At 44.8% G+C, this 22,251-nt stretch overlaps 1 protein-coding gene across 12 annotated transcripts in view; it reads left to right on the forward strand.

Annotated features, from left to right (window-relative positions):
* MBD1 (methyl-CpG binding domain protein 1) overlaps nucleotides 1-22,251 on the forward strand; it is a 1,384,891-nt gene that overhangs the window by 1,318,315 nt on the left and 44,325 nt on the right. The window lies entirely within an intron of this gene.

Genomic DNA, 22,251 nt, shown 5'->3' on the forward strand with positions numbered 1-22,251 from the left:
AAAAAGTGACACATTGGTATTTAACAAACTGGCAAGGATAACAACATTCTTACAAGCAAGTCTGAATTATTTGAGTGGGTGGATTGAGTAACATGAATTATAGTGTGAATTGTATCCTATAACTGACAGTTTTCACTGGCATTGCAAGTATAAGCCAGAAGCATAACTATTGGTGCTGGAACACATTTCAGAGTGCAGGTGCTGCTATCATCACTTAAGTCACAGGATTTGCTTAAAATCAACGCGCAACATAAAGGACAAGTGTAGCAAATGAGCCCTGTCCGTTCAGCAGGAGAATCCTAGAGTTGCAGCATGTGTCCAGTGGTGCGTTTTGCAACACAGTATCCCAAATATAGGAATAAAGCATGGAGTGGTAAAGCTCTGCTATGTACAGAATGCACATTTTCTTTTGAAATGTCCATCTGAAATGGCTATTCAATTTGCATCATGCATGCAGTTTTAAACCAATATGGAGTAGAAGCAATGTCTGGCAATTTGGCTTTAGTGCTTATGTGTCACACAAGTAAAGTGTCTTGGTTTGTTTTGATCCTATCAAAATCTTTGTCTCCATCACACTTCAGAATTAGAAAAAAATTATCTCTCTTATATGCAACTGATAATTTTTGCAATAGTTTACTTTTTTTAACACAAACTTTATTGCATATTTTAGGATATGACCACTTTTACATTGATGACTGACAAAGGAATGACATTTATCACATGAAATGAGTTACAAAGAATCTCATCCAAGTTGTACATATTGTAGGATGCAGTACTATACAATAAGCGTAATAAACATCAAACTATAAGCTCCAACCCCACCCAACCTGTTGACTATGGGCCATATGTATCAAAAAGTCATTTTGCGATTCTCAAATAGCGATTTTTTGCGAATCGCTATTTGAGAATCGCAAAATGCTATGTATGTAGGATTTGCAATAAATTTTGCTAATCCTACATATTCCTTAATTGCGAATCTCAACTTGCGATTTGCAATCAAGGAATACCTCCCCATTGGAAGACATTCTCAATTTGCGATTAGCAATTAGCGAATCGCAAATTGAGATTGCAATTTCAAGGGTGCAAGGATGTCAAAAGGACACCCTGTTGCACCCCTGAAATAAGCATGGGTGCACATGTGGCACACATACATGCCTTATGGGCATGTATGTGCGTCACATGGCACTTTGAAAAATGCAAAAAAAGTGCATTTTTCAAAGAAATCGCAAATTACCACCAACTTGAAGTTGCACTTTTTTGGTGCTTCTTACAATGCATTTAAGGAATCGCAAAATTTGCGATTCCTTAAATGCAATCGCAAAAGAAAAAATCTGCGAATTTCGGCGTTTGCGATCGCATTAGTGCTTGATACATATGGCCCTATGTCACCTAATTTGGGGATCCCCTATATGTTTTGGCACGTAGGCAGTGGAAATGGCAGCCCCAATGATACATACCGGGAGGCCAGAGTGAAATCATACCTGGGCGGACAGGAGAAAGGTTTCTTGAAGAGGCCTCGGTATTCCTCCTGACAGAGGGCATCACTCTTCACAAGTCCCCAGAGGCCCCCTTCCTCCCGCCATTTATCTAACTTCAGGGCCACTGGGGAATTCCAGTGTCTCGTTATGAGCCTCTTTTCCAATAGCAAATTTTAAAAATGTTTTTCATCTCTAAAACTACTGACGGGGTTTCAATCCTTGGAGTATGCGTGCGCTCTACAAATGCCTTTTCATTTCATTTCTTTTCACCAATAAAAGTATGCTTTCTGAGTAAGGTTCTAACTTCCTGCCAGGTTTGATGTAAATCAGTTTAGCGGTTTAGCGGTTTTGGCTGTAGGTGAGAGCAACATATTCCATGGGAGCTACTCCCCATTTCACAGTGATCCTCCCCACCACTGCGACTAGCATGCAGCAAGGCATGGGGCAAGGCCGGCTGAGCAGCCCAGTGAGACTCAATAGCCTCAGCCTCAGGCTTATCCGCCGCCTCTGCCGCCGTAGGGCCTCTAGGTAGAGGCAGGGCATCTGCGGCCATTGTGACCTGTGGTCCACATTTCTGACCACCATGATCTTCTGGGGCTGTAGGATGGTGATGAAACCTGGCAGTGAAAGTGTAGTGTTTTTTAATAAGAAAATAAGTAAACTAGAAACAAATAAACTTTAAGCGTAGGTTTATTAAAACCTCAGCCACAAACGCTCGGAGTCACTGGAGGAAGCCCACGAGCCATGAGCTGCGAACGGAAACGCCAGAAACACCCACATCGCCGAAGCGAGATGGACGCTGTGGCTGCCTGCCTGCCTGCTCCTGTCTCCTGTCTCCTGACTGCCGCTCCCTGAGCCGCGAAAGTCGTGAAGTCCGTGAACACTGAGAACGCTGAGCGGGCGGGGAGAAAAAGCTCGGACACGGGGAGGCTCCAGCCCGGTATACCCACGGTCGCGCTTATGCACCACAGGCGGCAGGTGAGCAGCTGAGCGGCTCGGTGTTCAGGCGGCAGACGAGCGGAGCTGGGGTTAGAGTCATCTAGGACTGGGAGGGTCCGAGGGGGGGGGGGCAGCAGAGCGCCAGAAGCAGGTTGGGGCTTCATCTCTTCATCTTTCTTCAACTCACCACCTGCACCTGCATTACCTGCCACATTAAAGTCATCCCCCCCAACGTGGCCCCTCCACAGCCAGAGACCCGCTGCAGGGTTTCTTGACGGGGACCCCTTGGAACACCGCCGTGCCCACTCCCCCACCACAATCAAGCGTCTATCAAGGAAAGATCCCATTAGAACTGTATTAAATCGACTCTGGCAAACTCAGTGGGTCAGAGAGACTGCGAGCGCGGCTGCCGTTAGAGGCAGCTGCGAAGTAAGAGCCCGGGGGCGGTGGCCTAGGCCGGTCTGACTAGATCCGACCTCGCCAGTGGTCCCCCCCTGTGTACCCCGCTCGCTCCAGCTAGATCTTCCGTGGTCGTCAACAGAAGGGCAGACGCCGGGGAAAACGCCTTGCTGTTTGTCACTGATACATCGCAGCGACCTCCTTGCTGTAGGAAAAAAAAAAAAAGTGACAGCCAAAACAGAGAAAAACAATGAGGACTAGAAACTCGTCCTTATTGCAGACACAAGAAAAGCCCCGACCACACAGAACAGCCAGAAGACGGAAGGCAAAACTTTTCTACCCCCCAGGCGCGGGTGGCCTTTACTCTGGACCTGGGCTGTCGGAGGGGGGAACCCCGGGAACTCCGGGTGCGACCGGTGCAACACCGACGCCCCTAGGATTACAATCTGCGTTCACTGCACTGACATCGTCGCAAGCAGGGCAAGATGGGAAACGTCATAAACCGGCTCACTCTACTCTCAGCCCCGGGGCAAACATCTCTTCAGGAAACAGAGACATAAGAAGCTTCTTTAACCCTCTGGCCACAAGCCAAGGTGCACCAATCAGATCTTCAAGCTGCACTCCACCCAACAAAGCCACAGAGGACAGCCCACCCTCCAGCTCCACTGCCTCACGGGCCCCAGGAAGGCCCCTGTCACCAATCATAACTACGCTACATGGTGGCATACCTTCCAAGCCAGAGGCTACGGGTAGGGTTGCACCTACACCCGACTCAGATAGACCAACAACGCCCTTACATCGCTTACGGGAAGATTCTCACTCGAACTCGATTCTAGACGGGGCCCTCGCGGCTGACATATTGATCAGCACATGTAGTGCCCCCCCGGCAACCGGGGAGCACACGCCTGACGCAACCAGCCACACACATGGCATTTTTGAGGGAGGAACCATCACAGAAATACTGGCCTGGCACTCCCCACCTGCGAACTTGATGCATCAGAGCCCCCGGGCCCAAGATAAAACGACCTTGTCACCATCTTCAATGAGTAGAAGCTCGGATAGGGGGGAGAATCCCCCAGTGATCACAGACCATCTAACTTTGATAAATGAGACACTCATCTCTATGACAGGTGCGGCAATAATGCACGCCGACAAGCTCGATGCCCAGATAAATATCCTACAAACTGTCGCAAACTTAATATCTGGAATCGACTGTAAATTGGACCATCTCAACTCCCTGATTCGCAGAGCACAGGACAGCACACACTTCAAGCCCGTACCATGCTGCTGCAGTCCAATCCAGAACAAGCTAGGTAAACTTCCGGACATCATGACCACACTAGTTGAGGACCTCAAGAATGAAGTCGGCAAAATCAAGGACCCGATCTCTCAGAAACCACCTCTGCACCCTCCAAAAACAGAAGGTTTAAGAAACCCAACAAACCACTTTACACTGATTAATAAAGAAGATATAACGGCCTGGGAGGCACCAATACCCATGCTCAGCATGAGCAGGCCAGACGCCATCACAACCAAAATACAAAATCATGCGTCCCAGCATATTACCACATCAACCAGCCCAGATGTCCACATCTTATCTAGGAAAAACAAGAAAAAATTAAAAAAACTCAACAAGGTAAACAGAAACAAATCTCTCGCTCCCAGAACTATCCGGGATTGGCTACGGCCTGAGAATGCGATGTCTGCCCACATCGTGAAACAGGAAACGACCAAACTGGGAGCAACAATGAAAACACCGGAAACAAACGAGTCAAATGCAGAAGACATTCATCTGACCAACCCAGCAATAACCTCGCTTGTCACCCCCCAGCCAGTCTTAACAGCACCACACCTAAAACAAGCAATGGAGCCCTATGGCCAAAGCTCCGCTGAAGCAACTCAAGCAAACCCAAACAGACACGACCTTCGGGTCGCAGCTTTATCAACATCCGCGAAGGGCTGCGCATCACAAGCGTCCCTGACTATCACGGATCTCAGGGAAATCGAACAGCCGCTACTAACCGTAAGCGCCCCCAGTCTGTCACAGATGGAGGCCCAATCGCGACACTTGGGACCACTGGGGTTAAACAGGCAGGACACAGTACAAATACCATAAATAGGAGGCCATGGGGCGGACTCCCTCTGCCGAACAAGCCACCCCCAGGATCACAAGATAACGTTGTACCCTGACTACGCCTCCCAGGGGCCGTGGGATATTCTTAACCGTGAAAACTTATTAAAAATAATCTTTTTGCAAATATCCCAGGATTGGAGGGAACTAACACTACAGACATTGACACCATCTCTGTTCTCGAGCCAGAAGCGGAGGAGAAAAACGAACCCACGGAGCTAATTTTCGTGAGCCCGCACAAGGCCGAGGTCCTGAGAAGCCAGTACAAGCTATTGGAAAGATGGGGCATAATAATAAAATCTACGCGCACACAAAAATACCCACTCCCTCTAAAAACTCAAACCGCACACTCCCAGTTGGGAAGCATAGTTCAGCGAACTGGAGGGATCTCATGCCTGCATGCCCACCCCATTGATGGGCCTCATATGGTGTCCACCCTCCAGGGGTCCCAAGGTGCTACAAATACTGGACCAACCATCAGCACCCCAATTAAAATAACAACTAATACGAACCAGGGTACACGCATATGCGCAACCTTGGGACGCGCAAGTAAAGACTGGTCTTGGCTGCCGCTAGCATTAAACTCAAGATCCTAACACAGCCACGATGCCTCGAGCCACCTCTCTGCAACATGACCATCGTCCAATAAAACCCTCCAGACAGGGATTATCCCTGGGCTGTCTGAAAATCATGACCTGGAACGTCGCAGGGCTCAGGAGGCTGTTTCTTAATAAAAACGCCGTGACATTCATGGAAGAGGCAGACATCCTCTGCACACAAGAAACCTGGCAGCTCCAACCGCTTTCAATAAGAGGATACGCAGAATATGGAAAACCTGCAAAAAAGCTTAACATATTCGGAAGACCGTCGGGGGGGATATGCGTTTACATAAAGCATTCACTCAATCTGGAATTTGAGGTAATTCCTAATCTCCCGGACAATTTGCAGGCAGGCATCCTGAAAGGCTGTCGCCTGACAAATGGTCATAATGCGCTCTTATTAATTAACCTCTATCATAAATCACATGGGCCTATATCCAATCTGGCCACCCTGACAACGCTCCTTGAGACCTTAATCCTCCAACACCCGGCCTTGGAATGCATCATCCTCGGTGACTTCAACACCCATAATATAGGGATATCAACCACACGAAGACTTCAGCCTGGGGCTACCACTGCTCTGAATGATCTATTAAAAACTTACAAACTGGCGACAGCCCACTCGGTCCTCTTAAATCTGAGCCCAGGGTCCTTTGTCGGCCCTACATATAATAACCAAACAACGATTGATTACATCATTCTCAGTGAAAAACTACAACCTCTCATGTCAGATTTTACAGTTCAGCCGCGCAACGATAGCGACCACGCTGCCTTAACCATCACATTGAATCTCATCGCGGACACTCACCACAGGCTCGAATACATTGGTGCATCAAATGGCGAAGATCTGATAAAGCTGCCCAGAAGAATTAAATGGGCACAGACCTCTATTACATCCTTTAACAACTGGGCAAATCAGTGGCCAGGCTGGCCACCGAATGAACAGGTAAAGGGCGCAATAGCAACCTGGAATACCATCACTGAGACCCTGGCTGCGATCCTTCGTGGAACCTCAAACATCACATTTAACAGGGACTCTCAACCCACATATGGACACAAGGTGGAACTTAAAATCAGCGCCAAACAACTGAGCAAGAAACGTAAACTCTTCTATAAACATGGCACTAGCCCAATGAAGAAACGACTCCAAGAGGCCAGCAAAAGTCACTCAAAGAAGGTCTGGGAGGCAAAACGAGATCACTGCGCAGCACAAAGGCTGAAAATCTTTGACCTACTGAGCCCAGGAAAATCGCAGGAGTTTTGGCACTATATAAGCACACTCGGACGATGTACAAACCACCGAGAAAACTCCCTCGAGGCTCCTATCTGGGTCGCTCATGTAAAAGCACTCTACATTGAAACCGGCCCCGTCACCAAGCAAAATGAAACAATCAACGTTGGAGCTGACTTAGATCTAATCACTGAGATGACTGCTCCGCCGGGAAAACTGTCGGTGTCAAAAATTCTAAAAAACAGCAGACAAAATGGTGCCCCGGGGCCTAATGGCCTTCCCGGACACTTATTTAGGGCTAACATCGACTTCTGGTCAAAGACCCTGACCCACCTGTACACCGAATGCTGGCTTCTGGGGGAAGTCCCTGATTCATGGAGAGGCTCGCTACTACAGCCAATTCACAAAAAGGGCCCCAAATCTGAACCATCAAACTATCGCCTGATTGCCCTTCTAGACATCGAGGGAAAAGCATATGCCAGTGCGATCCTGAGGGGCCTTACAGACTGGACGAACGCTGAAGGTCTCCTTCCATTCTGTCAAACTGGATTTAGACCAGGGTCCGCCACAGTCGACAACATTACTGCACTCGCTTATCTGGTCCACCACGCTCGGACACGCAAAAGCCCCCCCTTATTCGCCTGCTTTATTGACTATTCGGCGGCGTTCAACGGGGTACATCGTGCAATCTTGTGGAGAAAGCTGGCCCAATGGAACATCAACCCAGCTTTGTTGAGGGCGATCCAATCTTTGTATCACAAAACGTGGGTAAGAATTAAACTCTCGAGGGACCATGCATCAGCAAAGATCAATACGGATCGTGGGCTAAAACAAGGGTGCGTGCTAGCTCCAATGCTATTTAATCTATATACAGCTGACATGGAGAGAGCCTTGTCTGGGGCAGCACTGCATATCCCAAAGATCGGCGGGACAAAAATTCACTTTATGCAATACGCCGACGACCTGGTGCTCTTGGACCATACGAGAATTGGGCTACAAAAGGCGTTGACGGCACTCGCCGCATACAATGACAAAAATAAGCTTGTTGCAAACTCGTCCAAGTCCAAAATCATTATCTTTGGAAAGCACCCAAAGAAAAAAATCATTAAAATGGCGGCTTGGCAACCTTTTGCTGGAAAGCACTCAGCGGTACACTTACTTGGGCATTTGCTTTCAGGAGTCGGGGCTCTCTAGCGCACACCTAAAGAATATTCAAGGCAAAGGCAAATCTATAACTTACGCCATTTGCAAGCTGCACGCTTCTTTATATAGCTCGTCCACAATGGCTATCCAACGTGTACTCAAAGCAAAATTAATGCCGGCCCTAAACTATGCTCTCCAAGCATTTCCAGGGAATCTGCATAAAGAACTAGAAAAAATCCATTGCAGAGCCTACAAGAGATTATTCCATCTTCCGAGGTGTGTCAGAAACACTCTCGTCCGATTGGAGTTCTCACTCAATCAGCAATACTTGGAAGAGATGGCAGCCCTAAGCAAGTACTACTTTTTAACAATGACGGCCAAGGAGAACACACTTAAGGCAACGCTGAATTGCATCTTCAGAGAACCGGGGAATCCTTGGTCGGCCACTCTCAAGGCGGCGAAGGACCAACTCAATCTTACCATTGAGTCTTGGAACCCCGAACATGTCAGTTACAGTGCCATCAAAAACTCCATCAAAAAACAAGTGCGGGCACGGTCAATAGAACTGGACCTGGAGTCGCTGGCAAAAAAGAACCTACACTTGTCCTTGGTCCTACCGCATATCCTGCATAATCCCAAACATCACCTCAAGCAGGCCGTGGGCCGCGCAGCCCTTCACAAGATCTTAGCCTACAGATTACACCTGCTGCCTCTCAAAGAACTATATGACTTCGCCACGGCCTGCTCAGGATTCTGGGAATGCAGGCTCTGCAGGTACAAACGTGAGTCACTGGCCCACCTACTATTTTGTTGCCCGGCCCTGCGCGTGGCCCGCAATTTCTATCTTAGGCCAATTCTAAGACAATCAGGATTCCGCATGGCAAAGGAGGCGACCACCTACCTCTACACCTTGACAACGGTAAAGCACATGGCCTCCTTCGGAAAGTTCATTTATCAGACACGAACACTGCTGATGGCACGGGAGGGCCTCCCCCCATAGAGACTTAGAAGACCCATGCCTTAATATGACCCTCCCTCATCGCTATCCCGCCCCTTCGGCGGCACAAACTCCTTTGGTTTTAACTTTTGTAATTTTATAATCTAGTATTTTGTTTTAATGTAATGGTTTTGAGTAACCAAACAATAAAAAGAATTCATTCAATTCAACTGACTCCAAACTAACCAACATTCTCGAATACATAAGATTCCATGGAATCAAGAGACGTGAAATTTAAAGAAACAGTGGAGAATAATGTGGGAAGCATAACATCACACATCTTCCTTCCCAACAAACACAAACAAGAATGAAAAAAATATATAAGTGAACAATTAAACACAATCTTTCATGTACATAGGAGCACTACATAACCTCATGCTCCTCTTACGGGGAATACAAGAAGAGGAAGAGTCAGCTGCAGGGATATTGATGGCATTGAACGAATCATTTTCACTTGACAAATCAGAAACAAAAGTATTAGATTTAACAAGCACAACACAACTCTTATTCCATATCCTCCCATCTTGTGTTTTGATAGCATTCTTGAAAACCTTAATAACTGGTCTTACATTAGTATATTTAGACCATAACTTACATCCCACAGGTGCTTTTATTTTGACAAGATCACCTACGTTAATCTCTTGAAAACGTACAGACTTCTTTTCATCAAAATAAACCTTTCTCAACATCTGTTTATTCAACTCCCTTTCTCTCCATTCACCTATGCTATTATCAACCAAACCTTTATTCAGTTTTATCCAACCAGGACACCACAAAGTATTGGGTTTCCTACCCTTGAACAACTCAAAAGGAGATCTTCCAGTAGCGGAATGAGGAGAAAAACGGTAGGAATTTATCCTTTCTTGAAGAGCAACCATCCAATTCAAACCATTGGACCTAGCCAATTGTATAGACTCTTTGAGTGTTTTGTTTACCCTCTCAACAGCACCATTGGTCTCAGGATAATATAGAGAACATCTTTTGTGTACTATACCACATTTTTTCAGAAAATCAGAAAACAAACCAGAACAAAACTGAGGACCATTATCAGACAATAAACTATTAGGAAAACTCTCCCTTTTAAATATGTCTTCCAAAAACTTAATGACAGAGCTAGAGGTTATGTCTCTAACTGCAGTCACCTCAATCCACCTGGAATACAAATCAATGAGGACAATCAAATACGGAGTATCAGACACACAACTAAGAGGACCTAGAAACATACTCTTCAACAGTCTCATCTTTCTTCTGTTCTCTTAAACCAAAATGATACCTCTCCATTATGGTACTCAGCCTTGGTAAATAGTGTCGATCAAGTTGAACAATGGCAATTTCATATTCATTTAGATTTCTTTGTTCAGCTGCGCTGAGTTCAGGTAAATGTTCTAAAACTTCTTGACCCTCCCCACCCAAACAATGCAAAAGTAAGGAGTGTTTACGCTCAGCACTTAAATTAGTTCCACAAACTCTTGCATAATTTGCAAAGATTTTCTTCCATTTTTTCCATTTTACATTGGGTTCACCAGGACTGGTCAAGAAAAAGGCTGGTTGCGTCACATTTTGCATCTTCTAATTATTTCTTATTCAAGTATACTCTGAATGTTACTTTTATAAATGTAAGAAAAATTAGAGTTTAATTTTTTTTTTTTTATTCGAATCAAGAAACTTTTCCTTTTAATATTTTTCTCAGAGGTTTAAATATACTATTTTTGTATCACAATAGAACAAAGCAGATTCATTTTATTCAGGAATGAAGTTAGAACGTTCTTTGAAAACTCTTCTTTCTTCTTTAAACACGAGCCTCCGCCATCAATCAAGGCGCGTCACTGAAGCGCAAGCTGACTCTGCTTGAAACGCCGTGAAGATACAGGCTCCTTTGCGCAGAGCCTTTGAAAACGTCACAATGTGTGTCCAATCACTGACACGCAGAGAGAAAGCTATACGTCACTGACACGCAGCAAAGAAGGCGCTGATCAGCTTGAATTCCGCTCGCGCTCACAGCGTTGTTTACGGCTCGCGCAAGAGTCTTCTCATTTTACTAAGTTCTCCCGATCTTTAATAAATAAACCTCCCGCCATACTCCTCACCATTAACTCTATAAAACGTAGAGTTATATCCTGAAAATCCGCCGCTGGGAAGACAACGCTTCACTTGTTTTCAACAGCCGCTGGAGGAGAGGCGCAGGTAAAAGACTCAGCTTCTTTTCTTCTTCTGTGTTGAGGTTTTTCTTTCCTTTCCAATCGTCGCCAATTTATGTAGTGTTTTTTTAATAAGAAAATAAGTAAGCTAGAAACAAATAAACTTTAAGCGTAAGTTTATTAAAACCTCAGCCACAAGCGCTCGGAGTCAACTGACTCCAAACTAACCAACATTCTCGAATACATAAGATTCCATGGAATCAAGAGACGTGAAATTTAAAGAAACAGTGGAGAATAATGTGGGAAGCATAACATCACAGAAAGCAGCAGCGTCTCCTCCGGAATGGTAGGGAAGTGTCGCCCAACTGACTCGGAGCCAGCAGCTGAAAAATAAAACAATATTTTTTAATTGTTTTATTTTTAGTGGCTGGCTGAGCCAGCGTTTGTAGGGAGGGGCCGAGCTGGGCCATGGGAGGAGGAGTGGTAGTTGTACACTTCTGAGTGCGCATGTCTGTTTGGCCAACTGTTTTAGGCCGGCCAATCAGACATACAAAAGAGCACAGACTCCCTGTGCCTAAGCGAGCATTAAACCAGCCCGTCCAGGCCAATCCCTGCGCTGCTCTCATGCTAATGGTACTAACATGACTGCAGCACAGGAATTGCACAGGGAGTGTCTGATGCTGCCCCACTGTGTGCTGGGGCCAGGAAGCCGCAGAGCACCGATGCGGCCAGCAGCTTCAGGTAAGTCAATTATTGCTGTATACGTTGTAGTTGAGTGAGTCTATAGGCTGATGAGAAGAATGATCACTGGCACTGATGAGTCTGAAGTTATTTGGAAAGTGAACAATTAATTTGTTGAGGTAGGAAGGATTAAAAAAGGTATTTTTTGGGTTAGGGTATGATGTGGAATCTACTTTTGTTGATGGCATTGATCTACATGGTTATATTTTGGTTGCTGTCTTGTATCACACCCAGGTTTTACATTCTACAGGTAATTTTGTGTGAGGGTCAAATAATGTTGGTGAATTATGAGTCACTGCAGAAGACTTGTGGAGATGTCAGAGCTTGCTGGAATGACACTGGTATTGACACCATTCTGCTTTAATCTGTTCCATCTCTTCTATCCCTACATTGATTGATGTCTTGCAAACCATATTGAAAAGGTGCAAAGGGAACCCCCAGTAAAAAGTCAAATTTGTGTATCTTCAACGTACAAATGTTAAAAATGGCAAAAATGGCTGAGGTCACTGAGGAGGCATTTGTGAGGAGGTATTTAGTTATTGAAAATTACAGGAGAGAGCAATGTTCTTTGAAGTCACCACAAGAGACAAGCTGTGAAAATCTTAAGGAGTTGATTGTTGGGGGTTGTCATGGAACTACTTTAGGCATGCAGAGTTTGGATTGTCTGCCCACGTGGTTTGGTGAGAAGTGATCAAGCCAAGTATTCTGGATGACTGCGTTCATCACAGCTGACAGGTTGAGATGAAAGTTCCTTTGTTTACATTGTGAAGTGTGTTGTCCTTTGAGGAAACTGGCCAGTTCCAGTGCATAGCTGTGTCAGATTACTTACCAGAAACTGATTAGCTAATGAGTAATTATTTGGCATTGGAGGCAAAACACTTTTCTCCAGTATTCTGGGCACGTAGGGCAATCTTTAGCTATTATGTCCATATCAACAATCATCTACCAGTCCAAAAATGGATTGTGCCATTCCTCCAGATTGAGCCCATTTGGCTAATTTGGTCTCAGCTTTAAAGTTTCTGACTATCTTTCCCACTGTTTTTCTGCGCCCCCCAGGTTTTTACCGTTTAACAATCAGACTGCAAATAGATAAATATTTAGGGCCAGGTGTATCAAGCTAAATTCGCAGAATTTCAACGTTTGCAATCACAATTTAGCTGTGTGCAGTGTAGGAAAGAAAAACCTACTGGCAAAATAAGGAATCGCAAAATTTGCGATTCCCTATTTTACGCAAGCATTTAGAGAATGCAATTTGCGATTCCCTAAATGCTATTCTAGTAGCCATCGCAAATTGCGATATTGCTATAAGGAATCGCAAATTACCATCAACTTCAAGTTGGTGGTAATTTGCAATTACCTTAAAAAATTCACTTTTTAGCATTTTTCGAAGTGCCATGTGGCACACATATATGCCCTTAGGGCCTGTATGTGTGTATATGCACCAGATATGCACACATGCACATTTCAAGGGTGCATCAGGGTGTCCTTTAGGAACCCTTGCACCCTTGAAATTGTGTGCACAATTTTCGAGTACCTATTGGGTACACGCAAATTGCGCACGCAATTCCATTAATTCGTATGGGCCTCTTGGCCCACAGAAATGAATAGGAAGCCATTCCTTATTTGCGACTCGCAATTTGCGAGTTGCAAATAAGGGATGTGTAGGAATCGCTAAATATAAGCAGATTCTTACATACATTGCATTTTGTGAGTCTATAATAGTGAATCGGTAAAACTCGCTATTTTAGACTCTCAAAATGTAATGTTGATACATCTGGCCCTTGGTTCACTCATATGGGCCAAAATCTAACTAGGTACTTCTATGCATTTCAGTCACATGTTCTTGTATTCTCTTCTTAATGTTGTTATGTTGTGCTCTCTAACTAAATGAGATAGCAAGCAGGCTTAGGATGTAGACCACAAAGTTAAAATTGCAATTCACAAATGAATTCTTTGCAAATTATTTTTCCTCCTGGCTGCTCAAATTTACAAATGCTGAGTTACAGCTCCTGCAAACTCTGGGCTGGCAGTGTCACAATTCGGAAATATCAATGTGATGTTTCTGATAGCCTTTGAGTTGAAGGACTGTTCTTACGTTATTTCACGAGAGTGCTAATCTCCTTAGTGATTTTTTAAGATTGGATTTAATGTAAAATTGTTACCAAGGCCTATGTAATATTAATCTGAATATTGCTCGGTGGAAAGGAAATAAACTCACTGCTATCGTTATAGGGTGTTAACCTTTTTCTTTCCTCTTGCCAGCACTTTGGAATCAGTGACATGTAGCACTTTTTCAGGCCATCCTTAAACTTAATTAAAATGTTCAGCTTCCCTTTGTCACGCAGAGGTACATGCAGCCAGATTCATCAAGGGAAATTGCGCTCACAAAGGGCCAGATTCTGAGAATCTGGCCCTTTGCGAGCGCAATTTTAGCATTTGGGATTAATCATCCCAAATGGAAAATTCGCTATTACAGAATTCCCATTTTAGCGAGGAATAGCATTTAAGGAATCTCTATTTGAGATTCCTTAAATGCAATTCATGAAACTTTTAAAATTTGCGAATTCGCAATTTCCGGCCGCTATTTACCGCGAAGTCTGACTTCGTGGTAAATAGCGAAAACTTAGAAAAATGCACTTTAGTGCATTTTTCTAAGTGGTATGTTACACACACACACACATGTCCTTTGGACATGTGTGTGCGCAACATCAGGCTACAGTTCCATTTCAGGGGTGCTACAGGGTGTCCTTTGGACACCCCTGGCACCCTTGAAATCGCATTCTTATTTGCGATCAGCAAATTGCTAATCGCAAATAAGGATTGACTCCCCATTCATTCTTATGGGCCTTTAGGCCCATAGGAATGAATTGGGCGTTATTCCTTATTTGCGATTAGCAATTTGCTAATCACAAACAAGGAGGCTGTAGGAATCGCAATTTATTTTGCAATTTCTACATGAATCCCGATATGAGAGTCCTTAATAGCGATTCCTTAATAACCGCTATTAAGGACTCGCAAATCGGGACCATGATGAATCTGGGGGATAGTGCTTATCAATGAGGTGGTCTCAAATGGTGGCTAGAAACCGTTCACCAACCTTTGCCACCTGTCCTGCATTTTGTAATGCAGATGAGGTACTGTTCACCAATATTGAAAGATGTATATTCAAAGATGTTTGCTATATCCCTTTTAGGGATCAGGAAGACTTTTCTAACTTATAAAAGTATTTTTGTACATTGTAAAAAAAATGTTTTGTTATTGCAAACTATGTAATTTGGGGAATCACAGGCTTTGTGACGGGGAAAAGACTTTTGTACACCTGCCCATCAAGACATCTGTTTCTGAGAAGTTTCTGTATGTCTTCAGTAGCTTCATACATGTTGCAGAACTTTTTTAACTTAAAGGGTTGCCACTTCAACCATGTAGTTCAGTGGTTTTGCTTTGCAGTCAATCAATGCTATTATTCCATCTTTTATGTTCAACAGTTGTCAAGATGCACAGTTTATTTCTGACTTGATAGTGTGAGTATAGTTCAGTCTCAAATTTACATCATCGGTGTTCAAAAAATCCCTAGGTATTCCTGGATAAGCCACTTGCTTCCTGGCGACTTTAGGATAATGACAGCAATGTGCTGCAACCATTTTGTTACATGCTTATTACAGTCAGACAGTTACCACCATCTCCCATGACCACCCCACAAACAGGTTGGCGTCGGGTGGTCTGTATTGAGTCCCTAACACTGTAATCTCTGTCTGGATAGAATACCTCAACGAATACAAGTTAAATGTGTGTACTGTGTGTAAAATAATTTCATACTGGTTCGGCTGATATGTCACTTCAATGGTTGAATTCTCAATTCATGTCTAGTACAGTGTTGCCAACGTACATTTCCTCACAGTTCTTCCTTTTTAGATTATCTGATAGTCATCATTTCTGGACACAGCTCAGAAATGTGATGGCTGATATTATATAGATTTGCATTTACAATCATAGTCCCATAAAACGGTGGCTTTTTTAGAGGAAGTAACTAACGTTTTGTGTATATTTAATAGTACATAGAGAAAATACTAAAAGCGTTTTTTAGCAAACTTGTGACCAAATGTACGACCATTGATGTTTGAGACTCGCAAATTACATTAAATTGCGAGGCGCAAACATCAATGTACAAAAGTGTCAGAGACACTGTTGTTTGCGATTCCCAATGGGGTCGCAAATTGCATGCCTCATGCATATTAATGAGGTTGTGTTGAGTAATGTGGTTTACGACGCATTGGGAATGGCTGTCACTCCCAGGGATGGTGGCCTGCTGGGGTCAGCAGACCACCATGTCTGGGACTGCTTTGTCAATAAAGCATTTTTTTTATGCAGCCCGTTTTCCTTAAAGGAAAACGAGATGCATAAAAAAAAAGAAATTAAATGTTTTTGTTTCATTTTTAAGGGCAGGTCCCTGGGACCACTGCCTGCTCTGAAAAAATGTTTTCGCACCCTCTCTCATATGATAGGTTTACCGTTTGTGATTGGTTTACTACCCTCTTGAAGAATGTGGTAAACTGCAAGTGTTTTGCGATCGCAAATGCAGTCTCAAAACATTCTTACATAGGGTTCAGAGTGCTATTAGGAAGGGACGCCCTTGTAACGCCCCTTCCTAATAGTGAGTCGCTAATCCTATTTAGCGAGTCGCAAACCAATTTGAGAGTCGCTAAATAGGATTTGTACATGGGCCACAGGTTTTTTTGCTGGTGCAAACGGGTCTAAACCCATTTGCTCATGTAAGAAACCATTGCACATCTGGCCCTTGGTTTTCTCTCTTCCAGTGGTACTTGGAATAGATCTGTTAGATTACCATTCAGTTTGATACATCAGTTCAACTGTTTGTTTACGACTGTGTTACACATATCTTAGTCACTTACTATCACACCACCTTTGTTACTAGTATTGATTGCTATTTGTAAATCATTTTTCAACTTCTCTGTAGGCAAACTTTCTTTCTGTGGCAAGTTGAACTTTTTGTGTATTGTTTTCAACTTTCAGAGTTCCTTCAGTTTGATATTGTAGAACGCAGCAATACAACCATATGTTCCTTTTAGTGACCACGTTTTGATGTAACTTTTAATCCATGCTTTTCAGAAATGTTATAATCAATGATCCATGCTCCAGGTTAAAGTAGCTGAGTCTCTCTTGCCGCTACCTCGTGTTCCAATTGAAAATTACTTGCTAGGGCAAGCAAATTCTCAATCTGTTAGAACATTATCATGGTAATCTTAGACTTATTTTTCTGTTGTTCTCTGACTGGTGTAGCAGATAGATTTTTGTGCAACTTGATAAAACCTTTAAATATCTTTTGAGATCAGGAACTCTGTTCGAGGGAGTGGTCATGGTGGCTAAGATGGTGGTCGAAGATTAGGACAGCTCCCGTCTAGTGCTTTTGGAGCCTGCCTTCCTCTGACTGAATCCATCACCATTCTAGCCAATTCCTGGAAGACATGAGTGGTGGAAGACCTCACAGGAGTGCAAAGTGCCCCAGTGGCACAGGGTGACTACTAGATCATGTGGCCCAGGGTAGGGCTGGGCCTTGAGGAACGTGGTGTGTCTGTTGAGTCATCTCGGTTAGTGGGCCTGGAGCGCCAACAGTGGCAGGTCATGACGCTGGGGACCGCTGGGCCTGCGACGGCTTGACATCTACCCTGGCCTGCCTTCTGGAGGCTCCAGCTTCTGTGCCCTGGAATTACTGTGGTAGGTGGTCAAAGTCCTTCTGTGGCAGCTTTTGACTTGCTCTGGAATGTGTCCCTCTCTTGGTTGAGAGTTTGTGCCTGCTACCTTACCTGGATGGACTAGTCTGTTGTAATCACCGCAGCCTCATAATAGGGTGAGCACCACGACAAAGGGTTGGGTTGGAATGATATGAGACTATTCTGCTTCCTACTATATTGTTCCAACCTCGGCTGAAGACTGAGTCACTCACCGCAGGGGGCTGAAGATCCTTTGGATGAACACTGGTGCCTGAAGAGAAGTGTGGCTAGGTGCCCTGCTTACCATTTTGCTCTCACATGGAAGGCCTAGATTGGCCAATACAGGCATTAGTGGGAGTAGTTCTACTATTGGGCACCCAGTGGACTGCAGCCAGGGCACAGTTAGTGCTGGGGAAAAGTCTCAACATGGTTCCAGTGTATCTGCCTTATTAATGCCGGAGACTCTTAGCCTGCTTTGCTGTGATGGCCTGCATCACCCACGGGATCTGGATGCTCGCACTTTTGGTCTCGAGCTACTTTCCTGCTGAAGGTGGCCATGAATGGCAATTGGGCCTAACAGCTACTACTCACAACTTGTTCCCATATGCGGGACCGTACTCTAAGAACGCAGTCTCGCTCTCATCCTTTCACACTCGACTGCTGGTGACACCCATAATTAATTTTAACCACAGACATTTGGTGCCAAGGGAAAACTCAAGTCAGCTAAGCTAGACACTCAACTGTTGGTGGAGGCTCTGGCAGACACGCGGTGGACAAAATGAAGGCCATCCTTGAGGCTTTTGTCACAACTACAACCTCCCTGTAGGCAAAAATAGATGCTGTTGCCATTGTTCTTGGCCTATTGCAGGCCGAACAAAAATGGATGGCTGAAAGGATCACATTATCTGAATGAGTAGTATAAGAACTGACATTTGATGCAGCAGCTGCTCCAGGATCTGACGGCCCGTCCTGAACTGATCATTGCAGGATGTGGAGTGCTGCTCATGACACAGCAACATCAAGGTGGGTAGAAGGTCAGTGGTAGGACATTGTTGAATTCCTGAAGAATTTCATCAATACCATATTAGTGCTTCACAAACTTTTTTCTCCATTGAACGAGCTCATTGGGCCCTTCCAAGGCTGATTGTTGCCAAGCTGATGCCTTTTTAAGACAGAGATAAATACTGAAAGCTGCCAGACAAGATGGTTGGCATGAAATATACAGTTTCCATCACTTAGTCCTCCCATATTTTATGTTTACTGTCCAGCATCAATGGTCTTTCCTTTTAGGAGGGACAATAAAGCTCAAAAAGTTAGGACTGAAATGTGTTTTGCTCTTTCCTGTGAAGTTTGTGACAGGTCTGGATGCATTGGCTTGGAAGTGAGCTGAGCGGCAAGACACCTCATGACAGACTTAGTACCCTGCTGTTAACTGGAGCATCAAAAGGCTAAACACAAGTGCAGAAGATCCAGCTCAAAAACTGGTGGGGCTTGCTCTCTGGCATCACTAATTCGTGGAAGCAGGTCCTGGAAAGCCATCACACAGCTCTAGTCAAAGTGGCCTCCTCAAGGAACCTGTTAGAGACCCGGGCTTCCATCTCAGCTGATGCCTCTGCCAAAAAAAGACAGCTTCTTCCATTTGTCATCTCTCCGTGACTTATGATCCAACCCAGCAATGACCCCTCAGGCTGCCAATGACCTCCTGTGATGGCGGGGTTCTCCACTGGATTGGCTAGAATGTGCTGCTCTGCTTTGATGATTACAGGTTTCTCATTTATATGCCACAATGCCCTTGCTCGCTTCCTCTACTCCTTTCCTAGGTGATTGGCAATGCTGTGCTTGGAATCATCTCCCATGTTTCCGTTTTAGGGCTACTCTGCGCACACTGCTAGGCAGCCCTGTAATATTTCTTGCTAGCACTGCCTCCCTAAGTGTGAGTTATGGGCGGGGTGCATGGGAGCCCTGGACAAGACCCTTACTTGTCGCTGGCTGCATAACAACCAACCAAATGCAATTGCATAGATCATTAGTACTCTTGGACAGTAGACAGTTTACCTTCTCTCCTCAGTATTGTTCTACTGTTTTTGTTACCACTGGTAGGGACTGGGTGGGTCCTTATGCCATTTGCTCAACCACTACGGAGGCAGTGACACTTTTTCTTGATGACAGTGGTACTTGAGCCATGCGCACCACCAGGTAGTCTTTATATGATCACTTGGAACATCAGGGGGACGCATACTGTGAGTAAGCACTACCAAATCTTCTCTCTCCTTAATCACAGGAGGTGAACATAACTCTGCTTCAAGTATCCCACATTACACTGACATGGGAGGCCAAGCTTCATATGCATTGGCAGGTCCAAGCCTTCCTTACTAATTTTTCAGCCAACACTGGGCAGGGGGAAATTCTAGGTTATGGCAGGGGTCCTTTTCGAAACGGGTACAGTGCAGTTTGATAGGGAGGGCAGATTTGTGTTCGGGAAGGACAGATATTTATTCTCCCAACACAGAACAACACACATTTTTGCACTAGCTATCTGAATAGGAGACTAAAAATGTGCACATTCCATGAATCTTAGGGGGCAACATTCATTGCATATTAGACATCACACTAGACAGATTGCATTCACTGCTACTGCATGCTCAGACCTTCTACAAGGCAACGGCACTGTCACACTGGCTGGCACAATGATACATTACAGACATGTGGAGGTTTGGCAACCCTGGAGTCAGACTACACAGCTTCTACTGTGCCCCTGGTGGGCTTGACTTGGAATAGAGTCAATCCTCCTATTCCCTTGTGGCACCTTCAGTGCTTCATGTTGGAGAACAAGGTATTTTATGGTTCTTTGAAACAATCCATGATTATTTGAAGGAGAACAAGGGAACAGCATCCTCCTTTAAGACCTAGTGGGAGGCAATCAAAGTAGTCACATGAGATAATTGCATTCATCCTACGGGTTGGATTGAACGAAAACCTTGAAAATGAGCTGTGCAGAGTTGAAGGCTCCCATGTTAAAATGTAAGTTAAGGCAGTAGAGGCACCGCTCTCCTGGACTCCCTTAGGGTTGTGTGTGAAGAACAAGCCATTCTGTCAGAGCGGCTGTGTTGTTTATAAAGCTTATACCACCAGATCTCATACAGAGGGTAACAGTGCAAGCAGACATTTGGCATGGATCATCAACCACGATAATATGCACACCCCTATTAAATCAGTCCAAAGCGTGTCAGGAACTGTCCTGCATTCCCAACAAGAAATTCATGTGGCCTTCATGAGTGCTATGGGATGCCCTAAAAAGGTGAGGCCAAGAGCAAAGATGTGTCAATAGAGGCTGTTTTCAGGGAGCTGCCATTGCTCAGAGCCACCCTGAATTGAAGTAGATGCCCCTATCTCTAGCCAAAATGCAAGCTAACTACTGCCAGGTCATCAGGAATTGATGCATTTTCATTAAAATACTGGCAGACCTATGCTGAGGCTTTGGTGCCAAAATGTCATGATATCATGAAGCAGTGGTTGTCAAGGGCTTATTGCAGTCATTACTTTGAGAGGCCCTGATATGCTAAATACCTAAACCAGGCTGCACTTGTCGACTTCCTCCCTATACCGACTGATAGCTATCCTGAACGCTAACCTCAAAATCCTTAGCGAAAGTTTAGCGGGCTACGTGCTAAAGAGACTTCACAACCTGATCCACATAGATCTGAATGGTTTTGTGTTCAGGAGAAGTCCGTCCCTGAGCATTAGCTCCATCAGTGTGGCCTTAGCCGGCTTGCCTGCTCGTTGAACCTCGAATGGTGTTTGATATCGATAACTAGGAGTATCTGTTCACAGTCCTGGCTTAATTCAGCTTGGGGGAGCACATTATATGAATGATCAAGCTGCTCTACACAAGCTCTACTGCCAGGGTCCAGATGGGCAAGTTGATTCCCAACTCTTTTGAGGTTAGAAGGAGCAGTCAACAGATGTGTCCCCTACGCCCTTCTTCTTTGCAATTGCTAATGACCTACTGGCTGTTAAGATTAGTTTGTAGAGTGTTTTTTTGTGCATCCAATTAGGTGACAGGGCTCATGCAGTATCCTTTTATGCTAAAGACATCATGGTCTAAATCAGACATACTGTGGGCGATCATGGGGTCAAAGTTTGTACCCTTCAGGCATTCAGCTCTGTTTCTGGGCTGGAGGTTAATTGGTCTAAATCCTGCCTGTTTGCTCATTGCACCCTGATGCTAATCTGCTTTGTCTTGACCAGGGCGGTAGACCAATCACATGGGAGAGTGTCTCCTTTTGCATCTTGGGAATTAGGATATAGCATGATGCCCGGGACCTCTTAGATGGTAATTTCACTGAGGTAGAATCTGCTGTCTGTGCCAAAATAACTTCTGAGACGTCTCTCCTCCTCTCTGTTGTGGTGCATATCACCTTATCCAAGATGGTGATACTTCCACCGACTGTACAATTTTAGCAATCTCCCTATTCTTCTTATGAGAACAGTTTGCCAAATGCTGAAACTCAGTTGGAGAGTTAATAGTACTGTAACGGGTGTAGGGTTACTCTAGCCAAGCTGCGTCTCGGGAGAAAGTGGAGGGGTTGGGTGAATTTGGAGCAATCCTGTTTAGAAGCCCTGCTCCAGTGGATAAGCCGCGGGCTCCCAGGCATTTATTGGAAGAAACATGCTCTGATGCTTCCTCTCTGCACTTTTGATAGTTGTGCAAGCTTCTTCTCACAGG

Source organism: Lissotriton helveticus, chromosome 10, assembly GCF_964261635.1.
Source record: "Lissotriton helveticus chromosome 10, aLisHel1.1, whole genome shotgun sequence".
Lineage (NCBI taxonomy): Eukaryota > Metazoa > Chordata > Amphibia > Caudata > Salamandridae > Lissotriton > Lissotriton helveticus.